Source organism: Equus przewalskii, chromosome 2, assembly GCF_037783145.1.
Source record: "Equus przewalskii isolate Varuska chromosome 2, EquPr2, whole genome shotgun sequence".
NCBI lineage: Eukaryota > Metazoa > Chordata > Mammalia > Perissodactyla > Equidae > Equus > Equus przewalskii.
This window is the reverse complement of record NC_091832.1, coordinates 100,633,509-100,656,003: the sequence shown is the minus strand read 5'-3', so window position 1 is coordinate 100,656,003 and position 22,495 is coordinate 100,633,509. Positions and strand designations below refer to the sequence as shown.

General features: G+C 41.2%; 1 long non-coding RNA gene across 1 annotated transcript in view; it reads left to right on the top strand.

Moving 5' to 3' along the window:
* The first annotated feature begins 7,912 nt into the window (after positions 1 to 7,912).
* Positions 7,913 to 22,495, top strand: part of LOC103551784 (uncharacterized) — a 91,395-nt gene continuing 76,812 nt past the window's right edge. The window contains exons 1-3 of the long non-coding RNA XR_545085.2: positions 7,913 to 7,988; positions 15,913 to 16,030; positions 17,844 to 17,922. This is a non-coding gene — a long non-coding RNA (uncharacterized lncRNA). The remainder of the gene's footprint in view (positions 7,989 to 15,912; positions 16,031 to 17,843; positions 17,923 to 22,495) is intronic.

The window sequence follows — 22,495 nt, the reverse complement described above, 5'->3', positions numbered from 1 at the left end:
TACAGAACTGTAAGGTAATGGATTTTTGCCAAGTTTGTGGGAATCTGTTATGGTAGCGATAGAAAACTAATACAAAAAGTTAAACAATACAAGGCAACTGAAGCCAGAAGCATCATATGGCTGTGGTTATTATTCCAAAAGAGGAGCATTAACAATGAGGCTTGGAGAAGGAAGAAGTCATGAAACACATTCCTTCCTCTTGAGTGCAGTCATAGTTTGCTTGTGGGTGTCTATAGGGTAGATGAATCAATGACCACTAGATATAAGCCTGTGGCCAGAAACTCCTAACAAGCTGATGGTTTCGTGAATTTTAATTTACTTGAAAATTCTGTCAGCCTTTTAAAAAATGTAGTGTGTATTAAAATTATCTGGGAAAATGAAAAGTTAAAAAAAGATCATCTGGGGAATTTGTTAAAAATACAGATGCTTGGACCTCATTTGCCAGAGTTTCTGATTCAAAGGTCTGTCTAGGGCCCAGGAATTTGCGTTTAAAACCAGGTTTTTCTAACATATGTTGCTTTAGGGACTCTCCTACTGGAAACCCTGTTCCTTGCTGGTTGGGGTTGGGGTCTCTATGGCACCTACTTTGTCAGGCAGGTTGTGTAGGCAAGATCAGAAGAGAAAGGAATCACTAGAAATTATCTACTATTTTATCATGTGCAAAAATCCTAGTTTAGCTTCTGTTTAGTTTCTGTCAGTCACAACAGTAATTAGAGTCAACTGAAGCCTGATTTTAATAGATGGAGGTGGCCTGAGTCACCAGAGACAGAGTATCTGGGCCCCTGGACCCCTGAGGATCGTTTGATCTTATGGTTGGTTTGCCTGCAGTAGCATTTCCTCATTTGGCTAATGGGCATATCATTTCCAGATGACCTTGGAGAGCCAGGGCAGTTCAGCTCTTACTCACTGGAAGAAGCACATTCAAACATTTGGAATATCCTAAGGATTACAGATACGCTGAAGAGTGTCTTGGATCTTCTCCAATGAGAGCCATGGAGGTCACCCGAAAAGAATGCTTGCATTTGCCTCATGCCTTTTTGAAGGAGGGTCTGTGCTTGTCTAGCTCCATGCAGCTCTCTGAAATGTCAGAAGATAAGAAACGCTTCTCAGCACGAAGGCTTCCAGACACATATGTGACAAGAAATTTGGCATCAGCTTTACAAGTGTCAGATGTCTAGGATAAAGCAATATGGGTATAGTATTTCTAGTGCTATTTTGGTGCCTTGTGCATGAGCCTGCAGCATTAGAAAAACTGCTTTTCAGCTTTGGGCAATAGCCTTACTGGTGCTCGGTGTGCAGGTCTGAAAGTACAGTTGGGTCACAAACTAGTGATGGGCCACAGCAAATCACCTACAGTCATGGTACTGAGCTTTGCGGGAGTGCCCTTGAGGGACCCAGACATTCCACAGCCTGTATGACTTGGGTGGTACTGCACAGAGCCTCTCATCAGATGGTGCCTTATAAGCATTAATCAACTCTTACAACACCCGTGCAAAGTTGGTAAACACGCTTATCCTCACTTTTCAGGCAGGCAACAAAAGCATGGAGAGGTCCAACAAACAAGGTCACAGACTCATTCGGTTTACTTATCTCATTGTTTAATGATACCAGGTGAATGATTTCAGAACGAATTTCTACTTTATATAATGCTGGGAATATGTCTCCTGGCAAGAGAGCCTTTTTGGCAGTTGTGCCTTGCTGAAAGACTTGAAGTTCCCAGTCTGACTGTTCATTGGTTAGGAGCAAATGCCTGGGGCACTTGGCTTAACGACTGTCATAGTAGTGTGAAAAAATGTGTAAGAAAAAACAAAATATGGTAATGTAGTGAGGTTGTTACGGCAATAATATCCAAATAGGAGTATTGTATATAAAGTCTGAGTGATGATACACTCCCCTTACCCAAGGTATTTTACACTCACTGGCTCCTCTTATAATTTTATTTCTATCTATTTATTTTTTTAAAGTCCAGTGATAAGCTGTGGACACCATAGTTTAAGAAGGCCAAAAGAGCTTAAAGTGGAGAATCCCCTGAATGATTCAAATGTGGAAAAAGAAGACCTGTGAGAAAAGATGAAGGCATTACTATTAATTTGTAGAAAGAAGGTTAATGCAAAATTATGTGGTCTATAAATATATCGCAAAATATTATTTTGAGAAAGCAATTTAATTCTCTGTTGATGACAAAGCTTGAAAAAGTGGGTTTATCCCAGAGCATGAAGGGTTTAAAAAGTCAAGAAAGAATTTTCTGGTGTTGAGGATGGTTAAAAACCAGAAAAGCCAACCCAGAAAGGAACTGCCCTTTTCTGAAGGTCTCTTATAAGTAGGCTAAATCAGCAAGGCATGGCTAGTCAGCAGGGTTAATGGCTTAACGGGATGTCCCCCAGACCCTAAGTTGTCTGCCTGGTGGTGATGGTAGTGGGATTTTTTTTTCTTTCAACTTTTTAGTTTGGAATAATTGCAGACTTACACAGAGTTGCAAAACTGGTATGTAGAGTTCTCATATGTCCTTTACCCAGCTTCTCCTAAGGTTAACATTTTATACAACAGTGGTACAATGATCAAAACTAAGAAATTAATATCACTACAAAACAGGGGCAGGGACTTTTCAGGAAGGCAGAATAGTTCGGGCTACAGACATCCACAAATCCTTCAACACAACAGATCACTTTTATTTGTTTGATGTGTTGGAATTCCACATGAGACTTTGTTTAAATAAGTGATCCTATTGCAAACATTTTAAAACCATAGATCTAGGAAGACAGGTAGTTAGACTGACCTCTAGCACTAGGATTTTGTGATGTTGGTAATTATTTTACTTGTCAATGTGTTTAGTAAAGGTAAATGTCTTTGGTAAAGACATTTATTAACAAAATGGTACATATACTTTTTGTTGTTGTTTCTTGATCTCCTCAGGCTTGTCTTGTCTTTATACTTGCTTTCTCCTCAGCATCATAAAGGATTCCTGGCCTGTAGTCTATGCTTAATTAATATTTGTTTGTTGAATCAAATTAGCGTTTTCACCCTTTTTTCATTTCTTCACATGGCTTGCTCCTTATTCAAATATCTGCTCAGGCCTTCCTGACCACGCCAACTAAAATAACATCCCTCCTCTCTCTCTCTTTCTTTCTATCCTGTGCTATTTTTTTCTTTTTATTCAGAGCAGTTTTCACTACCTGAAAGATGATTTGCTTATATTTGCCAGCAGTGTATAGTCTGTCTCCTACTAGCAGTAGGCTCCTTGAAGACAATGATTTTGTCTTGTCTTTGTTGAAGCTGTATACCTAGAATGATGTCTGGTACCTGAGAATTTACATGAAACACTTGTTAAAAGAGTGAATAAATGAATGCAGAGGTGGTCACCTGTGCTTTGAAGATACAAATAGTCAACCTCAGAAATCTTCCCTCAAGCATTTTTGAATTTACAATTTGCATATATGAAAACAAATAGTTTGACTATTTTTTCAATCAGATCACTGTATTTATAAATTTCCTTATACCTTTCAGTGATGTTGGAAAATTATTTCTTATTTTAACCTTGAATAGTGATACTGCAGCTGGTAACCCCATAGGCATATTTTTGCAAGAAAAAGGTTAAATTCTGTGAAACTCTTTGAGTTCTAAGAAAGATGATAACTACATTCAAGATAGTTGTATTATCATTACTAATTAGTATTATGCAAAAGCAAGAGAATAACACAGCCCTATCAGTGTCATGGGAATCACTGCCCATCAGATCAATAGGAACTCAGAAGCCATTAAATAAGTTAAAATCATTCAAAATATTATGCATATGGGCATCCCACCTAAAGACAGCTGGGCCATTTCTTAGGGCCAGCATCATCTATATGTAGAACAGGATTCGAATGTTCTTGTTATCTGTCTATATGAATGCAAGTAAAGTGCCTAATGTATATCTGCTATTTTAAAAAAAATTCATTGTGCACAAAGGTGAAAAAAAAGTCCTCATCATGACTCAGTTGCGCAAGGTTTTGGAAAGAGTGGTTCAGGGCAGCTCAGTCTGGAGCCCTATGCTTTTGTCACGGCATTTATGGTTTAAGAGCTGGATAGAAGCTTCCTGTTTCATACTGAGTCTGGTAGACAGAACAGTGGCCACCGTGGTGTCATGTCCTAATCCTTGGAACTTGTGAATATGTTAGGCTACATGGCAAAGGGGAATTAAGGTTCACATGAAATTAATATAGCTAATCAGCTGACCTCAAAATGGGGAGATTATCCTGGATTATCTGGGTGGGCCCAAGGTACTCACATGGTCCTTAAAAGTGAAAGAAGGAGGCATAAGAAAGTGTCAGAGTGTAGTGATGTGAGAAAGACCAATCATTACTGGCTTTGAAGTTAGAAGAGGGTCATGAGCCAAAGAACGCTGGCAGCCTCTAGAAGCTGGAAAAGGCAAGAAAAGGGATTCTCTTCTAGCACTTTCAGAAAGAAACACAACTTTGGTTTTAGCCTAGTGAGACCCGTTTCTGACTTCTGGCCTCTAGAACTCTAAGATAATAGATTTGTGTTATTTTAAGCTGCCAGGTTTGTTTGATCCCACCCAACATACCCAACTTTATCTCTCTTTCCTATGTAACTTCTGCTGTTCTGCTCCAATGAGATCAATTTTCTCCCTCCACACACACTGTGCTCATTCCTACTCCCTAACTGTTTGCCCTTATGTGGGTTTCTGTGATTGGGAAAGAATGTCTCCCTCTTGCTGTAATGAATCTGTGTGGACATGGTTTCTTCTTCCCATGAACTACTAGATCAACCTTGATTACCCTGACTCTTCAGATACCCAGAGATTTAAAGATTTCAACCAAAAAGAGTTGAATTTCTGCCATGTGCCAGCAATGATGTCATCAAGATGAGGAAGATTAAAAGGCTTACTTTTATGAACACCCACATTCACTAGTTGAAGAGATACACACAGCAGCAGAGATATACACAAGACAACATGCCATATACTCTAACTAAATATGTTTAGAGTACTGAAGGAATGGAGGGAAAGGAATGACTGCTTAATGGGGGTGGGCATGAGGATCACAGGTTGGGTTTATTTAGGTAAAACTTCTCAGATTACAGGATATGTAGGCTGACTCATGAACGATGAGGCAGCAAAGATATCCAAGGGTTTTGCTTCACTTATGGCATGGGCATATTCCATAAATCTCAGAAAAGTTTTAAGACGTTTTGCTTTGCCTTTGGAAATAGTAGTTGGCAAGACCTAACTAAAGTACAGAATAAAAATAGCAACAGGACCCACGGAGACAGATCTGGATCCTGGCAATGCTTTCAAAGGGCACCAGGATAGCCTGGCCAATGCGGCAGTCCTGAATTATTGTGTATGCAGGCAGATCAAGATTAACATGAGCAAATGAAGTGATTCCAACGACATTAACATACTGATTGCAGTTAAGTGCATTGCTTGTTCAACAATTCTTCAGCAGACTAAAAAATATTTAATTAAAGTAATGGGAAACCAAAAACATTTCTTATTCATGATATTACAAAAATATATTTCTTATATTTATTCATCTAATGGTTCTATGTTTATGATTCTCAAATATATCTATCTCTAGTCATTAATTCTCACTTTTACTCTAGTCCTTGATTGAAAACCTCTTATGGGACATTTCTAATTAGAAGTTCTGTCATCACATCAGTGTTTACATATCCAAAATCAAATTAACATTATCCCAGAACCCCAGTAATCTCTCCCAAAATCTCAATATCTATTATCAGTATCACCAATGTTATAGTTCCCAAGATTTTCCAAAGTAAGAACAAGTTATAGTAGAAAAAGCTCTAGAATAGTTGTCAGGATTTGGGGGTTTAGTTTAGATTCTTTTGCTCACACTTACATAATTTTGGTTAATTCACCTAACCTTCAGGATTTCTTTCCTCATGTGCAAAATGAATAGATGACTCACTCATTTATTTAACAAATATGTTTTCAGCATCTACAGTGTGTTGATCAGTCATTAACAGAGCCTGGTTTGGGGATATGACAGTGACTGAGCAGGCACGGATCCTGACATCATAGACCTGTTCTCTTCTAAATGTCTCCTGCATCAATCTTCCATTAAGCCCTGTTGATTCTGTCCTCACAGTATCTCTACTTGGGCTCTTCCTTCTCTTTCCTGCTGCTGTCACTTTAGTGAGGGAGGGCTATTACCACCTCATACTGGGGCATCTCCCAGAGCTTCCTCCCTGTCTCTCTCCAGGCTCCCCACACTAAGCCATGCTGCACACTGCACTCTTGTCAGGTAACTCTCCTCCTCAAGAATCTAATGCTTCCTATTACCCCTTATACGTGATGTCCCATTTTTCAGGCTGTTGTCAAGGGTTTTCTGTAATCTGTCCTTATTTCATGTCTGTATGAAACCCATCTTTCATCAGGCCAGTCTCCTTATTCTTCTCCAAACACAGTTCACATCTACATCTCTGCACTTGCTGAGTCTCCCTCCTGAGATGCTTTCCCCCATCTCTCCTCCTGACTAACCCCTATCCCACAAGGCTCAGTGAAAGCCACATATTCTTTAGAAAGGCTTGCCTGGAACCCACAGGTCATCAACCCCACTCTCTGATTTATCTTCCAATGCCGCTAGTGTGTATTTTGCATATTTTGAACATTTGGCTGCAGAATGTTACAGCATCCTCACTTGTTAAGTCTGTAGGTCCTACAGCTTCAATACATTTGGGAGCTCTTTAAGCACAGGTACTGCATCAGACATTTCTTGTATGGCCCAGCCCAGGTCCAGGAACGTGGGAGTTGAGGTTAAGACCGTGAACTCCTAAGTCTGGCTGTCTGAATTCTTAACACGGTTTTATCTTTTCCTAGCTGTGTGACCATGGGCGTTTACTTATCCTCTCTGAGCTTCCATTTTCTTATTTGCAAAATGGGGACAACAATATTACCTGCCTCAGTTACTCACTAGTTAGTATGAGTAAAGGGTTTAGAACGGATCTTGGTTTATAGTAATGCTCAATAAGTTAGTTATTATTATTTAATTGGATTATTATTAGAATTAAAGGAGATAATTCATGTAAAATCCTCAGTATAGTGCCTGGCCTGTAGTAAGTAGTCAATAAATATTAGCTATTATTATTATTATTATTCTATTTAATGGCTGAAGAGGTTTTGTGGAAAATGGCCATAATTTATAATGTCATAATTATTGTCAAATATCTATTTTTCAAATATATATTTCAATAAATAAAATTTAAATAAGAGTTTATTGTCAAATATTTAAAATTTATGAGGTAGGATTGTAATGGTCCCTATTTTTTGAAGATGAGGAAGTTGAGGGTTAGAGAGGCTAAGTAACTTGATGAGGTCACACAGTTAGAAAGCGATGGAGCAGAATGAAGCCCGACTGTGGAATCTGTACCCTTTAAACCACTATTCTAGTGCTTCTGGTCCTGGACTAGGCAGTGTGGGGGAAATTTTGATCTGGTGGTGAAAAGAAACATGGAATTTGGGTTTACACAGTCCTGATTCCCATCCTGGCTTTACTACTTACCTGGGCAGGATATTTAATCCTTCAGAGGTTATGTTTCCTTATCTGTCAGATGGGAACAATAATACCTCCTTCGTGTGATTGTGGTGGGTATTAAAGAGGTAATATAAGTAAAGCTCACAGCAGAAGGCCTGGTCTTTGGTAGGTATTCAATATGCTTTAGATTCCTTCTTCTTTCTCTACTTTTTGAAAATTTGAGGTAAAAGTTATACTTTCTAGTGCCTTTAATTAGTCTGTGATATGAATTAAAATGCACATAGTGACCAGAGAAGCAGCCCGTAAGACTTGGCATTCCATTGCCCTGACTTTGTGTTATAAATAACCAAACACGGCTGGTATTCATGACATGTGAACACCTGGCACAACTTATTCGTGACCACTGTCAATGCAGTGTTTCTAATTAGATGGAGCTCTTTCTACAAGTTGTGGCACGTCCCAGTAGAGAAAGTCTTTTGCCAAGCAGGTGGGGTGAGTAAAGAATTTGAGACTGCAAACATAGTCAGAGTTGGGAATGCTCTGTTGTGCATGTGAGTAGCAGAGAATGCTGGGATTTTGAGCAAGCATTTCAGTAAGCCTTTTGAAGGTCATATCCCTCTTTGATGAGTATGCCTCTGGAATTTTCCTAGGATTTTTTTATTTTAGTCTTTGGACTGAGTTGGTGGTGACACAATCTGTGGTTGAAAATAGCATGAATAATTAGGTTAGAGGCAACATTAATGTCCCAAGATGTTAATAAAGCCAGCTACCAGGAATTCATAGATACAAATTCCCCTCTCAGAGTTGATTTCTAAGTAGGCACAAGTTATAATATTATGTTTCAACAGCCAGTAAGAGAAAACACAGCTTCCTGCATATGCTGTGACCTTCAAGTAGGCAGGACGGAGGCTACACTTTCCTTTTCTTCCTTTTAAAAATTTAATCAAGATGTGTTATCTTACACAGAGTGGATGATCCCCTGCGACTTCACTGCTCCCTCGGAGAGACAACTGCTGGCCAGTGCAGCAGCAAAGACAATCAGCACGTTGGGTTTCCATGTGCTTTCCTGTTCCAGTTCCCGTCTGAGCTCTCATTTCAAAGATTCTTCATAATAGAAGTCTCTCTCCTTTTGTGGGATTAATTTAGATATAAAATTATTTCCTAAATATGTCCTGTTGGTAGATTTGCATCGACATACTTGAAATACTTCACGTCTGTGATAGAATGAAAGCAGTTCCTCGTTAAGAATAAAACCCTCCAAATAGCTATAAAGAAAAATGTGAGTGATTTTATCAGAGATCAGATTAAACAAGTAGAGGTCTGAACTTAGACTGTCTGAGTTCAAATTCTGGCTCTGCCACTTATTCACTATGTCATCTTAGGCAGGCTACTTAACCTGTCTGAGCCTCATAGGTCTATCATGAGGATTAAATGAGACAATATTTGTAAAGCCATAACACAGTTCTTGGCATGGAGTGCCTCTCAATAAATGTTAGCTATTTTTATTGTTGTTAATACCAGTATTGCAATGGTCTGCAAGGTTGAAATGAGATGGCATTTTAAAAGCCCCTAAACCTGAAACTGACTAAACATATCCTTTTGAAGAAACTTGCTTATCTGTAAAGAAAATGGTTGGATGGAGGAGCCTGGGACTCTTTTTGTGCCCTTTTGATGGCAAGGAGAACCACAAAGGGGAAAAGGAATGGGAGAAATTGGTTGATGGTATTTTCATCTCTATAGTCTCTAAGCTTGTAGTCCAGTGAAAAGATGACACTGTAAAAAAGAGAAATTCATGTTAGATTTGCTCAAACACCTGCTTGTTCACAAAGTCTGTGAGGATTACATCAGTCTATCTGTCCATCCATCCAGCCATCCACCCAATCGCCCATCCATCTGTCCACCCATCCATCCATCCGTCCACCCATCCATCCATCCATCCATCCATCCATCCATCCATCCAACCAACCATCCATCCATCCAAACATTTGTTGATATATTTCTGCTATATTTCAGGAACTCAGCATTTTGCTGAGACTACAAAGATGAACAAAACCAAGTTCCATCCCTTAAGGTAGTTAGAGACTAGTAGGGGAGATAGATATGAAAGCAAATGGTTTTAAGGCTTTAGAGACTAGTAGGGGAGACAGATATTAAAACAAATGGTTTAAAAATAATAATAGAGAAACATACAAAATACCAAGGGGACTCAGAGGAAGGTATTGTCTTTATTTTGCTTTTACTGACTTCTAAGCAGTTTGCAAATGTAAATGCATCATTGTAATAATAACAATCTTTGAGGAAAAAAAAAGGAGATATTTCCACATCAAATGTACACATCTATTGTGTCGACGAAAATAATCCATAACCAATCTATAAATGAAAATTTGGGTGAATTTATTCTGAGATAAAATGTGAGGACCATGGCCTGGGGCCTTTCTTCCCAAAGGAAGAAAGGGCACCAAAGAAGTGAGGTGTACAGAGTGGTTATATACCCCCATACAGGATGTTTCACATATGATTGAAATGTCCTTCCCACAATAGTCACAAGATTGCTCTGTCGGCACAGTGCTTGATGGACACAGCAGGTAGTGGGTCTGCTATCTTGGCGGGCGAAACAGGAGGCAAGTCTATTGTCTCGAGCTGGGTGGTCACAGGTGAGTGCAGCAATCAGTTTCTAGCCTAAGGAAAGATGCTTAATCCTTAAGGGAATGCCAATGTTGGGAGGGGGAGGGAAGTTGCACCTTTATCTCAAGGGCCTTTGTTCTTGCCATAGGGAATATCTAAAGCAGATATACAATGCATGCTCAACGGCTGTGGTCAGGCCCTTTTGGAAAGACAAGGTCAGGCCGAATTAGGTTTACACAAAATGGCTTCCTCATATACTCCAATATATCCTATTACTTGCCAGTTTTATTTGTCAATTGTATGATAGATTATGACTTCAGAAATGAGAATGGGTGAAAACTTTATACCTTGCCATTAAGAGAATACAGAAATCGGAAGACAGGATTCTAAGGGAGTCTCCCAGAGCACCCTCCCAATGTGCCTTTCTGTGGAGACATGTGTGAAGATTCAGGAAGGGTCTTGCTGGGAGTTAACCTCCTGAAGTATCAAAGGTGGCACTTCTTGATGGGTAAGCACTCAAAAGCTGGTGCAGAGGAGGGTGGTAATTAAGCACAGAGCTGAGAGTAGGTGGAGCTTTGAGTGATGGACCAGAATTCTCTACATTCCCAGCACTAATGAGTGTCCCATGCCAGAGGCTGAAAGAAGCAGCTCAGACCTCATCCCGGGCCTTTTCCTCTCTCTTGCAAAGAAGGAAGCCCCCAACTCCAGTCAGGAAGTCAATGCTCAGAAAAGATTACTTGATTTAGAACCTTTCCTTGCAAAGAGGCTTGGAAGAGCCATGGGTGCAAAGTCTTTGAGATAAATTAGGGGCTGGGCTCCTGCTGGGAAGTCATCAGTGCCTGAGGGTCATTTCTGGTTACTTTTGTAAAGACTTATCTTTGTTGACTTCAAAATAAATAAAACTTCAAAGGTGACAATCTAGCAGTTGTGTAGATGGCTGTGTCTATATGAGCTGTGGGCAGAAGCTGAAATAGGCAGGAATTAGGCAATTATCTGGACTGCAGATCAAACCTGTGAATGTGTTGCTAATTTCAATATAACTATGGCACCAATGAAAAAGTCTCAAGTCTTCTGAAGCATGAGAAGCACCATGACTTAGTGGAGAAAACAGGGGCTTTGGGCAGCTACTGGCTATTTTATGTAGACAAATTAACTTTGGGTAAATAACTTCTATGAGCCTATAAAAACAGAACAATATTTACTTCAATGGCTCTTGTGAGTATTAAACTATGTGATATGGTCCAGAAGAGTGTCTGGCAAAAAAAGGATTTACTTTTAGAGTTTCCTGCTGGATATGGCAGCCAGTCATTCTCAGGGTATAACAATAGCGAACATTTATGGAGTGTTTACTATGTGCTAGATACTATACTGGCTGCTTTGTACATGTTATCTCATTCACTCTTTATAATAAATCTTTGAGATAATAGTATTATCCCTATTTTACAGGTAGGGAAACTGAGGTTCAGAAAGGTTCAGTAATTTACCCATGTTCACAGAGTTAGCTGAGTTTTAGAGCTAGGATTCCCTCCTAGGTGGTCTGATTCTGGAGCACATGTGTCTAACCACAATACTATGACATATGTGGACTTGCTAAGTGAAGACACCCAGAACTGTGGCATTCTTTCCAGCACTGTGAGGACCTCTGTGGGCCGTGGTCAAGTGAGCACTGAAGGGAACGTGGTACCATTCTGGCATCTGGTGACTTTATAGATTTGTGAACATTAGGCACAGAATCCTAGGCAAGGAATTAGGATTTCCATAGACTGGCAAGGGGCTGTGTTCTGTGACTTTAAGTGTGGTGTGAAGAGTGCACAGAGAAAAGGGTCATAGGGTGATAGTTCACGACCACACAGTGATGGCTACCACATAACTGGAACGGCTGGGGAAGGGTGGTGTTGTTGAGGTCTTTCACTATCTGAATCTAGTGATATCCCATGTGTACCCACAGGCTGAGGAAATTTAGATTATTTGGTTTTTATCACTCTGTTTTTAACAGTATGAAGGTTCTCTCAGTAAACGGACTGGTGAAAATGGTGGGACTGGGGACTCAAGGAGGCCGGTGGGACTCAAGGAGGCCGGTTCACTCTTATCTGTGTAGTCTGAGGTTATCACAGTAGCTTCAAAGTGGTCGCTTTGATTGAAACAAATTTCTTTCTTTTTTTTTTTGAGGAAGATTAGCCCTGAGCTAACTACCGCCAATCCTCCTCCTGTTTGCTGAGGAAGAGTGGCCCTGAGCTAACATCCGTGTCCATCTTCCTCTACTTTATATGTGGGATGCCTACCACAGCATGGCTTTTGCCAAGCGGTGCCATGTCTGCACCTGGGATCCGAACTGGTGAACCCCCCGCTGCGGAGAAGCAGAACGTGCTCACTTAACTGCACCACCAGGCCAGCCCCAGAAACAAATTTCTTATGATTTTGTAGTCCTAGACTTTAGTTTGAGAAAGAGACTCAGTTTGTTTTGTTTTCCTGCACTAGAGGTTATCATAGTCATGTTCAGTGGTACCGAGGATGTACCTGATCAGACAGATACTAAACATCTACTTAGGCTTAATACTCTGGCAAATATTGGGTGGGGTATAAAGGAAGTAGAAGCCGCAGTCTTGTCCTCAAGGATATTTTAATTTTGATTAAAGAGAAAACCAAAACACCACTAGCTAAGATTAATTGCTGATTTAAGGATTACGATCACATCTAGCAAAATGGAGTTAATTGAAACACTTTATGAGGAAACTCATGAAATTTATTGGCAAAATTACTTCAACGTTTGCAGGTCTGAACACTTGACATTTGGATGTGAGCCTAACTGACTGTTTATGAACAGAGAATGATGATTAATAACTATTTCTCCAAAAAGGTTGAAATGTTATGAGGGATGAAACAAGGCTCTTTTGAAGTTTAGCTCATTTACTAATAGACTAGATGAGAGAATAAATAATATGTCATACAATTAGTAATTGAAACCCATTCATGATAATGCAGAGCAAATGGTGCCGGGTTGCCTCTTTGTCACTCAGGGAAGCCATTTGATCTTTGGACTCAGGTAAGAAACTTTAAAAAAATTATTGAAAGCTTATTATTTTCCAGGCATTTGCTAACAGATTTACATATGTCATATCATTTGGTTCTTACTATAGTCCTTTGAGGTAGATACTATAATTATGTGCATTTTAACACTGAGGAAATGGAAGCTCAGAGAGGTAAATAAACTTGCCCAAGTTTATACAGCTACTATTTGACAAACCCAGAATTCAAATCCTTGAGTATTTGACTCCAAAGCTAATACCTTTTTTTTTTTCTCTTTTTGGTGAGGAAGACTGGCCCTGAGCTAACATCTGTTGCCAAACTTCCTCTTTTTGCTTGAGGAAGATTGTCGCTGAGCTAACGTCTGTGGCAATCTTCCTCCATTTTGTATGTGGGGTGCCACCACAGCATGGCTTGATGAGCAGTGCATATGTCCACGCCTGGGATCCAAACCTGTGAATCCTGGGCCCCCATAGTGGAGTGTGTGAACTTAACTACTAAGCTTCAGGCCAGCCCCCAAAGCTAATACTTTTAAACATCCTCCCATATATTTTATGTGGATGGTTGTTGGGAGTAATGTAGGATTATTGCATGCAGCAAACTTCAGAGATAGGGTTCCAAAATTATGAATAATGAGGATTTGATGCAACTTATCTGAAGGTGACCGAAACTGTTTTTCTGGTCAGCGTTAGCTCCCTTGCAAACATCCCACACATACAGGTGTTAAAGCTGATGCCTTGAGCTCAGCCAGACGTGGTGGACAGAGGAGGCTCTCGGCTCCAGAGTGGTATCAGTGAGGGCATATGACGATGCAGGGATGGGTCATTTAGCCTACCCTCTCTCCTCCTGTGTGCTGGTCTTTTCAAGTTGGATGGATTCACTCTTTGGCCAGAAGTACTTCTCAGCCTCTGGTATTTCTTAATTCAGTAGAATATTTCACAAGCTTCAGAGTTAGAGGCAGAATCAACATGTCTTAAAAATCAATTCCCTCCTTCAGAGGCAACTGGCTGGTTTGTTTACTTTTGGATTCTGTGGATTAAGTACTGTAGCAAATAGTTCTTTTTTTTCATTCTGTGCTTTTCTCGCTCTCTTTGCCCTTCTAATTCTTCCACCATACCCTCTAATGTACTCCTTTTCTCCTCCTTCCTTTTCTGGCCTTGTTGCCTAGTGACCTTTGAGAAATGGCGTGGAGTGATTGTGTCAGCGCCATCTCATAACCCGGAGCCCTGTACTGAGCTGATTTCCTCATAGCTTCTTGAGTGGAGACGTGCTAGAAATGCTAAATATACTGTGCCGGTGCTTGACTGGGCTTCCGATCTACACACTTGAAACCAGCAGTCCCTGGACTCTTGTGGTTCACGCTGGTATTCAGGCCTGAATACAAATCAGACCTCCATATTCTTCAAGAAGTGTCAGCACTCATGAAAGTTGAATATGAGTGAGCGACTCTTATTTTTATAATTTCATTTAAATCATATAATTTATTATCATAAATTTACATGTTACTCTCCTACAAATTAAACTATACCAGGCTTAGCTCCAAGAACAAAGTATACCCCTTGTGAATATTATCCTTTTCATAGAGACTCTGAGGAGGAACATAGATTGTATTTTACATTTTAAGAAGTCATTTATTTTCAGAGAAATCGGGGACTCAACCACTGTGATAATTTGTCCAGTCTTCCCAAGATCCCACGCAGCAGCCAATGTTGGGCTGGCTGGGATGGTGCACTTCATCCAGTTCTTCACTGCATATTCATTGAAGGCCTCCCTGTTCCAGGCCCTGCTGCATGATGGAGTTGTGGGGAGAGTGGAAATGCACTCAGATCGATGCCTGGATGTAAAATGTGTCACTTGACTCCACACCAAAGAGCCCAGGTGTCCAGAAGTAAAACCACTTAGCAATGGACACAAGGGAACATGTCTTCTCACGAAGTGGCTGATTCAACGCTGAAGAGAGATTTACCACTAAAGCAAAACAGGGCCCACTGACGCTCCTGGCTGCTTTAGGGCTGCCCCCTTCAGGTCACCTGCCCAGGGCAACCTCCTACCTCTTACAACTGGGGGTTCTTTCAGTTGCCACCACCCAGAGGGCCACAAGAGGGTGCTTTTCTCCTTTCAGGTTATGCCTTTTTGAAATGCAGCTCCTCATACTTCTCAGAACCAAGCGAGTTTCCTGAGCCTTGGGAAATTCAGTACATTCAGCTGTGGGCCAACAGACTTGATTCTAGGGGAGAGAAAGGTGTAGATTTATAAGTGTGTGTTTATTTACCTAATGTCTGTCTCCTTCCCTGAACTGTAAGATCTGAGAACCAGGTCTTGTATTTTTGCTCATGCCTCTTTCCTGCGTCTGGCTTGAAGTCTGGCACATACAAGGCCCTTAATAAATATTTGTGAATTTAAAGAACTGATCTTCACTTCAAATCCAAGCTCAAAGGTTTTCAAATTTTCTGCCCAACAGAATCCCTGGGGGTCTGGGAATCTCATTCAGTAGTCTGGGGCGGGGCTGGGAATGTGATTCTGGAAAGCTCTTGTATTATTCTGATTTGAGGACTGCTGTCCAGCTGTTTCTGTCCTGCATGCAGCTGTTTCATCTTGCTCCTCTGGCCTTTTGGGCCCGTAGGTCCTCAGCTGCTTGAATCTGGGCAACACATTCCTGCTTCCTGAGTGTTACTGAGATCCTTTCAATGTGACTCAGCCTCCTTCTCACTCTCCTCTTCCTGTTTCTCTTCTCGTGAGCATCTCTTCCTGTCATCCCATCCTATAGGAGAGAGAAATGTTCCCAGAGATACCTTCACCTGCTCGTTGTGGGAGGACACCTGGAAAGACACCTGCAGCATAACAAGATCTTTGTTACCACCAACATGGGTCAGCCTCTTCCGCAGGTCCGTACTCAGGCATTTTATCCACGGGTGCCACGTACTTCAGTTATCCTTAAATGAATACTTAAATAAACACTGGTGCTGGGATAGAGACCACCCCAAAGTTGAGGAGGGCCTTTCTCTTATAACAGAGGCTTGTAATACTGCCTCCTGAGAAAATCTGTTTTCCATGTTTTTGAGAAGGAAATACGTGTGTATCATCACGACTTTGGAGGAAAATGACTTCTGATAAAGAGGAGTCCTTCCATGCGGTTTAGCATTGCTGGCGTGGTGTAGGTAGCACAAAGAGCTTGGGCCTTGGAGTCAGATGACCCTGTACAAAACCCCAAGATCTGAGTCTGCACCTCGTTGAGTGTGTCTGTGGACGAATCAGTTAACCTCTTTGGGTCTTAATTTCCATATCTACAAGGCTAGAGAATAATATCTACTTCACAGTGCTATGCAATAACCCTGCTCTGTGTAGACTTGCTTTTAGTTAGTCATAAAGTCGTCAGCTTCTATGCAACATCAAATAAGAAATAGTCTTTGAAAACTTGTATTTGAAACTCTGTTTTTTGTGTGAGGAAGATTGGCCCTGAGCTAACATCTGTGCCAATCTTCCTCTATTTTATGTGGGATACTGCCGCAGTGCGGCTTGACGAAAGGTGCTAGGTTGCACCTGGGATCTGGGCCTGCAAACCCCGGGTTGCTGAAGCAGAGTACGCAGACTTACCCACTGTGCCACTGGGCCAGCCCCTTGGAACTCTATTTAAGGATGCTGTGGAGGATGGTGTTTGTCCATCAATGGAGATTGTTCCTCTCCATTGAAGAAATTCTTATCTGGTCTTAATACCAAGAATAGTTTCTCTTCTCTTGCTGTGCTTATGGGCTTGGTAATTTGTATAACTGACTGATTTTCCTTCTTTGAACTAGCTGCTAGAAAGCCTGGAACCAAATGTGTGCTCCATCAGCATCAAAGGTGTACACATGGCATGCGTTTTTGACCTCATACATGGCTCCATTTACACACTCACTATTTTTTTTTTAATTTGCTCTCACTTTTCATTTATGTTATTATGTTTTAAGTACTTCTCTAAGCTACTTTTTAGCCTTTCTGAAAAGAGGATTAAAAAAAATAAATTCATTACTAAGTAAAGGAGCAAACATTTAAAGCAGTTTTCACAGTGCCTGCCCAATAGTAGGTACAGAACATAAAAGTTAGTTTTATATCTTCCTTGTAAACAAGTCTAATTATCCTTTGTGGATTAAAGTTGGTCCCTCATGGATTATATTAGAAAGAGCATGGTAAAATGGTTCTCACCATAGACAAATTTCCCAAACTGGAAAGGTGTTACTGCATTAGGTACTGGTAGGTATAACTCTAAAACAAGCTGAGAGCCCAGATGGTCCAATCGCTGCATGGAATTCTCTATAAATAAGCCTCGCCGAGGCCCAAAATAATTTAAAAGTGATTTCAATCTTTACTTGAGTCTCTCAAAGCACTTTAAAGGGGAACTTGTTCTTATCCACCAACAACATATCATAAAATCTTTCTTCTTTCCCTTTTTAATTCTTTCACTCACTACCTCCCAACATATCCACAGACAACTGGATTTACCCCCTTGTGCCCCACTCCCCCCAGGTCTTTATCCTGTAGATACTGGCCAAGCTTCTCTGGTTAGAGTTTTTTTCACAGCTCTCTGGACTCCTTTCCCACTACCCATTCCCTGATTCTGTATTATAAAAGATTTATGAACTAGGCTGACAAAGACAATTCTTCTGCTTGCGGGTGGGTTGGGGAATTCTCACATGTTAATAAATCTTCTCTGTCATCTAGGAAATAAAGAGTGATTAATGTTGTGTGGTAGAAGAGAAGAGAAGTCTGGAATGTGGCCTTACCTCAGGAATATACTCAGGTATGTTGGCGCAAAGGTCAGAGCTTTGTTCTTTTGTTCCTGCCTTTACCCAGGCTTCTCTTGCCCCAGGATAAGGGACTTTTTGGCCTCTGTAACCTGGGAGTAGAGTCTCAATGCCCTTGTGATGGAAGGGGCTGAAGGTATTAGTGCAGGGTTGGGGGTGATGACTGGGGGGAGCAAATGATCCCTCCTACTTTAGGTTTCCTGTAGACTGTATGGGAATGGCCACCCAAGCTTGTCCTCTAAGGAGAAAGGACACAGTCTCAGATTCATTATACCCAATTTGCTAATGGAAAACGGAAGCATCCACACACTAGTTAGTTATTTTCTTCCTCTGAGAAATCCAGTGAATAGTATGTCAATTTATCACAAGCCTATATGCTTATGTATTTATTACATCAGTTTTAGGGAAACTGATCCAGTGTCTGATCTAAGGATCACATTTGAAGAGAAGCAGAATGAGAGCTGGGCAAAGTTGGAAAATGGAGCCACAGAAATATTGACCCAGTACCACCAGGTTAATTAATTAATATGATCATTTTGAATCAAACTGATGGGCCCCCCTCCATCTTAGATCATATTCTTTTCTTCAGTGAATATTTATTGAGTCCCTACTTGCCAATTCTGCTAAGTGCTAAGAACATTAGGATGATAAGGCACCAGGCCATGCCCTCCAGGAGCTATAGTAAAGATAGTAAGGGAGACAGATGTAAAAAGGATAATTGGAACACAACACGTTCAGTGCCATATTGAGGTATAAACACAATGTCACGGGAAATCAGAAGAGGGAGAAACTCACTTGACCTGGGCGAGTCAGGGAGGAGGGAACACTGGAGCTGGGATTTAAGGATAAGGAAGCATTTGCTCATTTGCTGGGGTTATATTTACCAGATTTTAGTTTGATCGCACTACCTTATAAATATTAGAAAACATCTAAACATCTTCTGGCCAAATATGGTCTTAGCATTTGGTCTGTTGGTTCTGCAATTAGTGACAGACCATAATAGTATCCCTGGAATGTTCTGAGCAGAAGAATTTAAAAGATGTCTTACATAGTCAGAGATAAACCACATCCTTGGGGCTTAGCAGATGAATGCTCTGGTACTTTGTTAAGGAGGTTTATGGGAGACTTTCACTTGGGCGACCCGATATTTACTTCCTGTGGCAAGAACACCATGTAAAATGTATGCTGACCAGGAAAGATGGTCATTCTGAAGCGTGAATGTAGAAGCTCTAGGTCTGGGATGGCTGAATAGACAGAAGCTGCTATTGCTGGGGGTGTTGGGAATGACTTGGACTCTGCACGAACAGCTGGGGTTCCCTTCAAGCAGAAATAAGGCGGTTGGATTACAGCTTGAAACTGGAGGTCTTGCTTGACACTTGCATCAGAATCACTGCCAGGAAGGGCAGCGTGGCAGCACCTTCTCTCTGTGGCCTTCCTTAGCACTCCAATACATTTCTTTCCGTTCTTTGGAAATAAACTCTGATTTAGGGCTTTGTATTCCTTTCTTAGTGTTTGTTATAAAAGTGACCATTACATACAAGGTTTTAGTGACTAAAGCAGTTGGAGGCCACAGCCAGGCCGACAGCTTTAGTAGAGAGTTTATTTTCAATTTTTTTTCATTCCCGTCTGGCTTCAGCTTTAAATTAGATTGTAATAATCATAACAAAGTTCTCCCTGCCCTTTGTTGAAAGCACATTGCAGAACTGAAATCCTTCTAGGACTTTATTTATGGCAGAATCTCACACCATTTTGGAGCTAGCATTTTATGGATCTCTGTTTTCTATAACATTTCAGAAACCATGGTTCAAAACAATATGAATTCTCTGGAGTGCTAGAAAGATCTTTAGGAAAAGCAGACTTTTTTCCTCCCTATTGTCTGCATTGATGTGGCTCTCATTGTGTTAATACTGGAATACGCAGTAAAGTAGGTTGGTTAAGACACTGGTTCTGGAGCCTTATTATCTGGGTATATTTCCCAGCCTTGTCATTCACTAGCTCTGTGACCTTAGACATCTTACTAAATATTTCTGTGCTGCAGTTTTCTCAGCTGTGAAGAGAGAAGAGTGGAAGTACCAACCTCAAAGGATGGTTGGGAGGATTCAACAAGTTGAATACTTAAAGCATTTAGAACAATTCTTTGTAGCAACAAGTGCTTAACAAATGTTAGCTGTTATTAGCTCAGAAGTTTGTGAAGTTACATAACATAATTGATGAAATTGAATGGTCTAGTGGTCATAATTCCGCTTTGGTTGGTCTGTGTGGACATGCTTGCTAATGGTATGGTCAGAGGATTTTAAACTCTACACAACTAAACTCAATTGATAGCTATTTCAGAGTTATAATTTCCTAGAGACAGTAAGAATCAGAGCAGCTTAGAGCGTTGGTTTGTTCAATCTGAGCTGTTAAGAGCATTGCTTTTGAACTCAGAAAGCTTAGTCAAAGAGCAGTCCTGTTACTCATATAGCCTTTTGGTGGTTTGGTTCCCTCATCTGTAAAATGGAGATAATTCTTCACAAGATTGTTGTAAGGACCATGAATATAAATGTTTGGAACACATACCAAATACTCAAAACAATTGTAGAGTGGAGGGGAGGAGGGACTGATTGTTTGTGGGTCAGGTCTATTTATTTATGTTTCGTTCCCTGGTAACAAGTGATAGAGATGGTAATTTGCTCAGGGTGGTAGGTGTCCAACAGCAAAGGGGAAACACTCAGTCCTTTTAAACTTCAAGAATGTTGAGGGAAACTACAAAACTAAGAAGGGCAAATGGCAATTTGTTGCTGTCAGTGTTATAAACATAAGTGTGAGGTTGGATAGTTTAGTTATTGAGTCATTCTGGATCTGTCCCATCTTGTTCAGGAATTCCACTTGCATAAGATGGGGCAACATCAGCCCAGAAAATAAGATGAAGAACCTAGTCTTTCTTTTTACTACTGGAAATAGTGACCACGGCTATGCCGTCCCAGGGTTTATTCATTGTTATGAGGTTCTCAAACTTTAGTGGGTGTAAAATTCGAGTGGGGAGCTTGTTTAAAGGGTAACTTCCAGCCTCATCCACAAAAATCCAGTAGGTTGTCTGTGGCCCAGGAATCTGCTTGTTTTCAGGCTTTCTCAGCTTCTGATGCAGGTCGTTAGAAGACCACACCTTGAGAAAGATGACTGCAGTGAGACTGGGAGGAGTAAATTCCTCTGCAGAAGGCAGATGCCCTGTCCGCTGGCCTTTTCCCCAGCATGATGATTTGCTTCCAAAAACGCAGAAGCAAAAAAGCCAGTTTTGTTTTGTTTTGAGCCAAAGTACTATTTAATAACCCATGTTAATTGTTTCTCACGACACAGCATGGAAGACAATATTAATTCCATTTGACGTAAGAGGAATCAGGGACACAAGGAAGATTTCTTTAGGGGTGCAATGTGGTTTGGCGCAAGCATGAATTATGGGCAAACATTACACAGGTCCTTCAATTTGTCCCCAGCCATCTGGGTATTGCTAAACACATCTGTTCTTTCTCCTGGAGAGGATGCTTCAGTGCTGCCACATGATTTAAATTATGTCAAGAGAGGAGGTTCCATTTGTCCACTTCTCTGGTTCACAGGGATGGCTCGGGGGAGCCTTGGTTTGACGTGATTGGCATTCATTCAGGGCCCGGGTACTTAACTCTGAATTTTGATTTGGGCATTTGCCAGGCATGATATTCTGCCAGGGCCTTCCCAGTCTGTTCCCTGCTGTTTTGCTCCTGAAGATTTATAGCTAATGAAGGGATAAAGAAAGGTCATGGAGAGAGGCGGCAGCATGTGGTGGTGACTCATGGTCTGGGCCTGGTGTGGAGCCAGTTTGGGTGGAACGCTCGACTAGCTGCTGTGCTTGTTTTCATGTGGCTCTCTGCCCTGGCCCTGCAGGAAGCAGTTTCTCGCCTGTTGCTGGTCAGGGGGAAGGCCCAGTCATTCTCTCCATCCCTGCTGTTATGGACTCAAAAGCCTCGTGGCCATTTGACAAAGAATCCCACAGAGTGGGGGCTCAGGAGTTCAAGAGACAGTGGGCTAGGCCAGTCCTGGGAAGGGTTAGGTCTTAGAGACCAGGCACAGCCACCAGCTAGGGGCACATTGACAGCAGGGAAGGGAGAAGCCAATACTGGCAGGGCAGGGTTTCTCAACCTTGGCGCTATTGACATTTGGACCAGATAATTCTTTGTTGTAGGCGGCTGTGCTGTGCATTGTAGGACAGTTAGCAGCATCCCTGGCTTCTACCCACTAGATGTCAGTAGCACACTCTCATGGCTCCCCCTGGCCCCCCAGTTAATGCAACCAGCAAAATCTCTAGACATTGCCAAATGTCCCCTGGAGGCAAAATCACCCCTGGAAACCACTGTGGTATGGCTGAGTCCCAGGCTTGTGGCCAATGTTAAGAAGATCCATCCCCCATCATGTTTTCCTCATCCTTTTTCATCATTGTCATTATCACTGCTAAAATTTATTGAGCACTTACCATGTGGTAGGCATTCTATTTTGCATCCATTATCTCATTTAATCCACACAATAACCCTAGTATGAAGAAACGCTTATTGTTCCCAT